The sequence below is a fragment of the Helianthus annuus genome, chromosome 3 (assembly GCF_002127325.2).
Source record: "Helianthus annuus cultivar XRQ/B chromosome 3, HanXRQr2.0-SUNRISE, whole genome shotgun sequence".
NCBI classification, from domain to species: domain Eukaryota; kingdom Viridiplantae; phylum Streptophyta; class Magnoliopsida; order Asterales; family Asteraceae; genus Helianthus; species Helianthus annuus.
This window is the reverse complement of record NC_035435.2, coordinates 162,076,675-162,085,035: the sequence shown is the minus strand read 5'-3', so window position 1 is coordinate 162,085,035 and position 8,361 is coordinate 162,076,675. Positions and strand designations below refer to the sequence as shown.

General features: G+C 34.4%; 1 long non-coding RNA gene across 2 annotated transcripts; it reads right to left on the bottom strand.

Annotated features, from left to right (window-relative positions):
* Window positions 1-1,332: 1,332 nt before the first annotated feature.
* On the bottom strand, window positions 1,333-2,720 carry LOC110928220. Of its 2 annotated transcripts, XR_004888773.1 has the most exons (5): window positions 2,193-2,720; window positions 1,937-2,014; window positions 1,799-1,853; window positions 1,634-1,704; window positions 1,333-1,555 (listed from the first exon to the last, which is right to left on the bottom strand). It is a non-coding gene; the product is annotated as an uncharacterized LOC110928220 (long non-coding RNA). The 2 variants fall into 2 exon arrangements; XR_004888772.1 differs by lacking the exons at window positions 1,799-1,853; window positions 1,937-2,014 and having other exon boundaries at window positions 2,193-2,719.
* Window positions 2,721-8,361: the final 5,641 nt, after the last annotated feature.

Genomic DNA, 8,361 nt, shown 5'->3' with positions numbered 1-8,361 from the left:
ACAATAACTTTATTTTAAAAGAATTTGTGTTTTAGTTATACTTTATATAAAAAGTAATTTATCTTGTCATTATTATTTACTTTATAAAAAATATTAAAATCAGAAATTTTTATAAAATAATTTAAAACTATTTTTTATATATGTTTATATATATAAATATATAATTATTACAAATAATAATGTTTTTGCAAAAAAATATATATTTTACTATGTATATAATAGCATTTTGCACAAATAAACCTTTATGTTATAAAATAATCTTTTTGCATAAATCAACCCTTTATGTTATAAAAGACTATAGTACCCTCACATGCAAAGCATGTGAGGTAACTTTACTGAGTTTTTGGACGAAGTTAGTTGTGAAGGTTATAGAACGTTACAAAACATGAACATAGAGTTAATTACATAGTTAGTCCCTGTGGTTTGCACAAAGTAACAGACTTAGGTACTAATAGTTTAAAATCACATTCTAGGTTATTAACTTTTCATTTTGTAACGTTTGGAGGTATTAGCGTTATTTGTAGGTTTAAAATCACATTCTATTAGTACCTAAATATGTTATTTTGTGCAAACCACAGGGACTAACTATGTTAATACCCTAGAAGTTAATACCTCCGAACGTTACAAAATGAAAAGTTAATACCCTAGAAGGTGATTTTAAACTATTAGTACCTAAGTATGTTATTTTTTGCAAACCACAGGGACTAACTATGTAATTAACTCTAAAGGTTGGGTTTTACTTCTACAAAAATAGGTATTTGCTACCGTCAAATCCATAGCAAATCCGTAGCTAACACCCGTTTTGCTACGGATTTGCCACGGATTTGGTCCGTAGCTACAAGTCTCGTCGCGAGTTTATTTGCTACGAACTTTAGCTACGGATAGTATGCTTGCTACAGCTTTAGCTACAAAAGGGGGCGTCGCTATTTTAGCTACGAATTTGCTACGGAAAAAGTTGCTACGGAATTCCGCTATGGTAATTTAGATACGGAGATTTTTAGCTACGTTATTTTGCTATGAATTATTTAGCTACGGAAATCATATTCGCAATAGTTTTAGCTACAGAAAGAGACGCCGCTATTTAAGACACAAATTTTGCTACGAAAATCTTTTGCTAGGGATTTTGCTACGCTTTTTAGCTAGAAAATAGTAGACTTTTAACTATGGGTTTTTAGCTAGTAATTTTTATACTTATAGCTTTAAGCTTTTAGCTATGAAATTATGCTATGGATTTAGATACAAAATTTCAATACGAATTCTAGAATATATTAAAAGCATACGTTTTATATTATTTTTCTATTTTTTCTATCTATAGATACATCTCAAGTCACATAAATTTACAAACAAAAATCAAACTATATTTTATACAATTTGACACTTATAACATAAACCATGGCAAACAACATAGTTGCGCTTGAATGACAAACACGCTCACATATTCAATAGTAACCACATCAAGAGAGAGATCTTTTATCATCATTTTTGTTGCACATCTTCTCACAAATATTGAATGTAATCTCAAGTGTTATGTCACCTACAAACGTGCTGAGGTGGCCTGCAAAAACAAGATGAAGATATCACCAAAAACTAACAACTGTATAAACTCAAGAAGAGACTTGTATATTAATAATACATTAACAACTCTGTTATATCTTCTCTTTTGTTACTGGTGCATTTCCAATTATATTTCATTGACTGACAAACCTGCAAATATATGTTTTTGAAATCAATTAGTAACAACTGATAACATCAATGGAAGTAGATACTGATTAATATTTTTTCATTTACGTTGCATTACATTCAGGGCCACAATAGCTTGAGTAACAAAACGCCAATCAAAGTAATTGAAGAACCTGTATGATAACTTGAACCCAAATTAAAAAGAACAAAGACACAAGTAATAATAAATAATAAGACTAGAGAAATATGAGATTACATCTGTTTGTAAATAGTGAATTAATATTAATCAACTTGTTTTTTCCTGAATAGTTTGCACTCTTCAAGGACGCTGATGCTACTTAATTACACAAACAATTAAAAAGGCATAAACATTAAGATAAGTGATGAAGGAATATAAAGTGTGTACAAAATAACACCATAAAGAAGAAATTCAAGACATATCAGTAAAATAAATTGAACAAAATGCTAAGTGAATTCTAAACGTTAATTAACAACTACAATGAAACCATTACCTATTTTTTCCCTTGATTCACCAAGTTTCCTACTTTGGTGTACACCTCGGCCACACAAATGAAAAAAATGAAAACTGAAGCAACCGATAGATGACAGTCTTCTTTCGTTGCCTCGAAGCCTCTAGTTGGAGGGAAATTCTTTGAACAATCGGTGGGCGTCTCACTCATAAACAAGTAACCGAATCACATTACCCATAGAAGTAACAATGAAACTAACGTAATGTAAGCACCTTTCAAATCTTAGAAGCAATTTTATACCTGTGAACATACATCACTACCACCACTTCGCCGCTGAGCACAACCGATAAATAGATATCCATGAGAGGGCGGAGATGAGGATTTCAGAGAGCTGAGAATCAAGAGACGTAGAATGAAAGTAACCTCATATCATCGATGTATATAGGGGAAACTGCGAAGCAACAAGAAAAAGAGAATTGGGAGTTATGGGAGCAGAATATGAACGGATTTTAGGGATATGGAGGAGTGATGGATCAGTTGGGGGAGAGGGGCTAAATTGTGTTTGAAATTGGGGGGAAATAAAATAGTTTAAAAAAGAAAAAAACAAACGTTTGAGAGGGAAACAGAATTTTGGAAAGGTAAATAAAATTATTTTATATAAACGTCACAAATTAAAGTAATAATATTTATATTTGTATGTAAAAATAACATTACATAACACTAACACTAAGACCATGTGTAGTGGTAGCAATTTATAATGCCCCCATCATGGGGCATTATATGACATGTGGCATCCTAGTCACACTTGGGCATTATAACAAAATTGGTGTAGTGGGCATAATGCCCTATAATGCCCTACCAATCATTAAACAAAAAAAAAAACTATTTTCTCATTGGCTAGTCAAACCCATTCAAACCTTCCACAATTCATTTAGGCGTTTTCATTAAAACGCCAAACCCATTTTTCTTTGCCCTATAATGCCCTATAATGCCCTATGTAATGGAGAAGGGGGCGTTTTTTTTACCCTATAATGCCCCATAATGCCCCACTACACATGGTCTAATAAAAACAAATAAATATTTAGATATAAAAAATAGTATTAAAATGCAACACATATAAAGTATAGTAGTATACGATTGTATATTTTATTTTATAAAGTTATCAAAAATAATATAAAAACGTATAGTGTTTTAAAAAAGAGTAAATTACTATTTTAGTCCCTGAGATTTGACCAAAATTGTCACGTTAGTCCAAATAGTTTTTTCCTTGCCATTTTAGTCCAAATAATTTTGTTTTCTGCCATTTTAGTCCCTGACTTTTTTCATTTTTTGCTATTTTCATCGACCACCACCACCTCCAGTGGCGGATCTAGAAAATCCTTATAGGGATAACGTTTAAAAAAAGGGGTAACAAAATCGAGAAAACATAAGAAAACCATCAAAATTTTTCAAAATTTACAGTACCACCGGAACATCAAGGGGTAGGGCTGTAAACGAGCCGAGTCGAGCTGAGCTAGACCCAGCTCGAGCTCGACTCGAACTCGATTCAGGCTGGCTTGACTCGAGCTCGAATTTCAAATCGAGCTGAGATTTGAGGCTCGGGCTCAACTCGATTAGAATTTGAGCTAGCTCGGCTTGGCTCGATCTAGCTCGAACTAACAAAGAACCGCAAAATTTACTACCTAAAAATCCCTTTGAATGAATTTTCTCATAGACTAAGGGCCATAATTGCCATTTAATTTAACCATATGTCTAAATATGCAAGTATAAAAAGTTAATTCACTTAGTACATTGTTTTTGCCTTCTTTTATAGGGGAGATACTCCCTTAGTTTTTGTTTTCTAAGCGATGTGGGACAAAAAAATGAAGGATGTAAACCTTATCGAGCCAGCTCACGAGCCGAGCCAGGCCAAGCTCGAGTTCGGCTCGTTTACAAACCGAACCGAGCCGAGCTGGCTCGCTTACAACCGAGCCAATTTCGAGCTGAGCTTTCTTCGAGTTTTTTTCGAGCGAGTTTCGAGCGAGCAGCGAGCCACGAGTTTTTTGAACACCCCTATCAAGGGGTAGCAGGGGCTACCGGTAGCAGGGGCTACCCCTTATTATGACATAGGTCCGCCCCTGACCACCACCCACCCCATCACAACCTTCTATCATCGTCACCACCCACCCACCCCACCACCATCACCACCCACCATTTCCACCACCACCGACCACTTTTCCGCCACCCACGTCATCAACCAACACCACCGCTATCATCGTAAAACCAACAACCACCGCCATCATCTTCACTGTAAACCGGCACAACACCATCCCATACCATCGCACCTATAAAAAAGAAAGAAAAATGTGGTTTGACCAAAATTCACCTAAGTTGACTAAATTTTTTGAATGGAGTTAGAGGGTTGGATGAAAATGGCAAAAAATGACAAAAGACAGGGACTAAAATGACAGAAAACAAAACTATTTAGACTAAAATGGCAAGAAAAAACTATTTGGACTAAAGTTGCAATGTTGGTCAAACCTCAGGGATTAAAGTGACAATTTATTCTTTAAAAAACATCATATCTATAAAAAATGGATATTGGATTTAAATAACCTCAACTTTTACCAATTGACCGATAACACTCCTTACTTTCGATTTGTATCACACAACTCTCAACTTTCAACTTATTGCCCGATAGCACTCCTATGTGGCACTATCTGAGGTGGAATTTTTTATGACGTGGCGTTTGACTTGCCTTTTTTATAACATGACAGTTAATGTGGCATCTGACTCGACTTTTTGATGATGTGGCACTGACTTGGTGACGTAGCAACTGATGTGAGCAAATTGGGTTAGTGTTAGATTAGTTTGGGAGTGCTATCGGCCAATAAGTTGAAAGTTGGGAGTGATGTGATACAAATCAAAAGTTAAGAGTGCTATCGGCTGATTAATGAAAGTTGAGGTTATTTAAATCTAATATCCATATAAAAAATTATATAAATCGTACCATTATCTATGATAGTATGATTAATTAAGTTTAATTATGAATAAGTATGAGTCGTTGTGTTTCATGGTGAATAGTCACTTCAACACATGTTTACATAATAGGTTTTAATGTGTTATATTGAGTTGTTATTATTTTTATTAGGTCATTTCAAGTTATAATGGATCTTAATGTTATCATGGTCCATAATGTGTTTTGAGAGTCATGATACGTATTAATATAGTGGGCCCTGGGTGGATGAGAAGGATCAGCGGACATGGCACACTTTATCCTATATATATGTTATATATATATATATATAATACATAGAAAACCCATATAAAACATAATTTATATCTTAGGCCTATTTAAAACTGTCACTCTCAAAATTTATAACTTAAGTCCATTAGGTATTAGCCCAACATCCATTATGTATTAGCCCAATATGCACAGGCGGATCTGAATAACAAAAATGAATATTAAGACTACTAGGCCTTGCGTGGAGTCGTAAATTCCATTATGCATAAACCGAGCAGCTCCAGCCTATTCCGTATTTTTTATTAAACATGCGCTTTGTCTTTTGAAAATACGTCAGTTTTTCACTGGTAAATACAATTAACCGACACGTTTTGAAAATATTTTCAAAATCATTTATACCATTTGGTATATCATTTTCATAAATAACTTGGGACAAAGTGATATCTCTTGTAGGATCGTTTGCACGACCAAACGAGTCGCTCAGAATAGATCTCGGTCAATATGAAAGGCGGAAACAGACGTATCGATGTTGAATCAGCTTGATATACACTTAAATTGTCTTGTATATTGATATAACAACGTTTTACAGCCTCGAGACACTTCGGCAGCACCTCGGCACCGGAATCAAAAAATTACAAACGAAATGATCAAGGCTTCTATTTATAGAAGGATCCATTTCGCACGGAATGATCTCATGCGAAATGGACTTTGCATTTCGTACGAAATGGACATATCCATTTTGTGCGAAATGGCCCCATCTTCTCTAAAACCCTATTTTCCCGTACAACATGCCCTGATCTTTCTAATCTATTACAAGACTCGATAGAAGACGAAGTCGACAAACATATGCACCAACAGACTCCCCCTTGGATGTTGACGAAGTCTTCAATGTCGAGTCTTCACAGTCTTCAGTCTTTATCAGTCTTCTCGCTCTCTCCAAAGTATCTGACACTGTAAGCATCCTCAATCTATATTTCTTCTAGAATAGCAACTTGACTCTACATTCTCTTGATCAGATCTCTTGATTCCTTAAGTTCTTCAGCATCAGCAATTGGCATGAATCATCAGGTATCGAATCTGGCTCTCTAACATTCAAACTCCCCCTTGAATGTTGATCCATAATCTGCAGATTTAGCAGCTGACGTGGATAGCAAGATCAGCTTTAATGTCTTTAGACTCCCTCTTTCGATAAGCTGGGATCGCAGTCTGGAATTGTTGCTTTTGCGGAAAAACCTCAGGTATCGGAACCTGGCTAACCTGCACATCCTCTACCTCAAAATAAATTTCACAAATTTAAAATTTGACAAATTTATAACCACTTGTAGGTATCAATCAATCAAAAGATGATTTTACAATTTTAATTTCTAAAGAACCACTTGTAAATTATAATTTTTCATTTCAAATCTAACTCTCCCAAACCTTTTGTTCATCATGTTCAGCACTTGGAATTTTGAAAATCAGCTTTCTAACATCAGTTGTTGAAAATAAGATGAAATAAAATCTTTTTGAATTTTTCAAAACTTTATGCTAAAACACTCCGAAACTCTTTTTGGATTTTGTTTTAACAGGAAACGGTAAAGAAATATTTACAGACAATATTTTTTGTGAGTTGATGTAAGAGGATCATATCAGTTTATGAGACAAATCACTAACACCGTTAAGTTTTAATCATTTTAAGTTCTAAACGATTCACTTAGATTGTCAGTATACTGATCCACTTAAATTTTCACACAAACTTCAAATGTTTCGAGATACGAATTAATGTTTTAAAGACTTAAACTTATTCGTGTGTCCCACCTCAGAATATACTCCCGTATCCAAACTCCTATATTCAGTCTTACAGGTGAATGTACACTAATGATATCTGTATACGGGTAATGCGAGACCATGAGAGCTCAGGTTAGAACTTCCGTTCAGACAAAGAGATGATGGCTCATCTTTAAGGTGTGTCCCGTTTGGGGGATCTTTTCTTCAACAGCACATGATCAGCATTTTTCAATGTTTCATCATTTTTTATGCTGAGGGTGAGCTTAAAGATTTAAGCAGTGCAAAGCATTATACGAGGACTAGGCTATTGCTTCCGCAAAATCAGAAGTCCAGGTATAATACCCCAGATATCATCACGCACAAAGACCTAATATGTCAGAAATACAAAGCCCTTCAAACAAGATTTCAGGGGTTACCTATATATCCGAGAGATGTTCCCCACGAAATTAGTAAGTATTGATATTTTGGTTTATATCTCGAAAACAATCTACTAAACGTGTAAAAACCTACTGGCATATCCGCAGTGAGATCGTTTATCACATTTAACTTTCCAATTCTTTAGCATGTTGTGATAGTCCACTGATGTGCTATTATTTCCTCTTTTACACAACAAAACTCTTTTTCATATTTTTCATGTTTTTGACATTTTGGATTTTATCATGTTTTTGGCTTTTTCAAATTTTCTAATGTTTTTCGATTTTCTGAAATTTTTACTCCCCCTAAAATTCAAAACCATTTAAAGAAAATTTGACGAACCGATGTTTCAAGCTTCAAGTCTTCATTCGCTTGGCGTAAACAATCAGAACACCCCCTGACAACAAACTATTTTCCCATTATGATTTCAAAACACTTAAGTTTATTTTAATCAAAATGGTTTTTCCGGAAAATTAGTTTTATTGATTTCAAAAATCACTTGTAGGATAGGGGATAAATTCATCACTTTGTTTTTTAAACCACTTGTATGAAGGTTAAATCAAGTTTAACTTAATGACCTTGATTAACCACTTGTAGGTGAAGACTTCTTTTTCAACCACTTGTAGGAACAAACACTTGTATGTTCACTTATCAACAATACCATTTGTAAATTGAAATATGACAATTTTCAGTTTTACCACTTGTAGGTTTTTCAAACAAACACATTCAAGAATTATGCCGATTCCTGCTCCACGATTACCAATTTGGGAGCTCCGGCAAGTCAGGATTTTTACATATAGAATACAG